The sequence below is a fragment of the Pterocles gutturalis genome, unplaced genomic scaffold (assembly GCF_000699245.1).
Source record: "Pterocles gutturalis isolate BGI_N339 unplaced genomic scaffold, ASM69924v1 scaffold19098, whole genome shotgun sequence".
NCBI lineage: Eukaryota > Metazoa > Chordata > Aves > Pterocliformes > Pteroclidae > Pterocles > Pterocles gutturalis.
The window spans coordinates 1-337 of NW_010118527.1; positions in this window are offsets into that span (position 1 = coordinate 1).

Genomic DNA, 337 nt, shown 5'->3' on the forward strand with positions numbered 1-337 from the left:
GATGGGAAGGAAAAGGTGCCCAGTGGGTCTGGAAGCCAAATTACCAGGCTCTGTAAAGTGCGAGAAGAGGGGAAAAAAACATCCCAGCTCCATCAAAACCCGACAAAGACTTCCAGATGCCCGTGAGAGGGGAAGGAAATTTTGGGGGAAGGGTGTGTTGGATTGTAGGAAGCAAAGCTGCGCCTCTGGAGTTGCTGCAGCGTGTGGAACGCGGCACGTGGAGGGGAAGCCACCGCCAAGGAGGGGGAACCGCAAAATCCCTCCTGGCTTTTGGAGACCCTCATCCCGGGCATCAGCAGATTCCCAGCGGTGGGAGCAGGCAGCCTGGTGCCCGGCC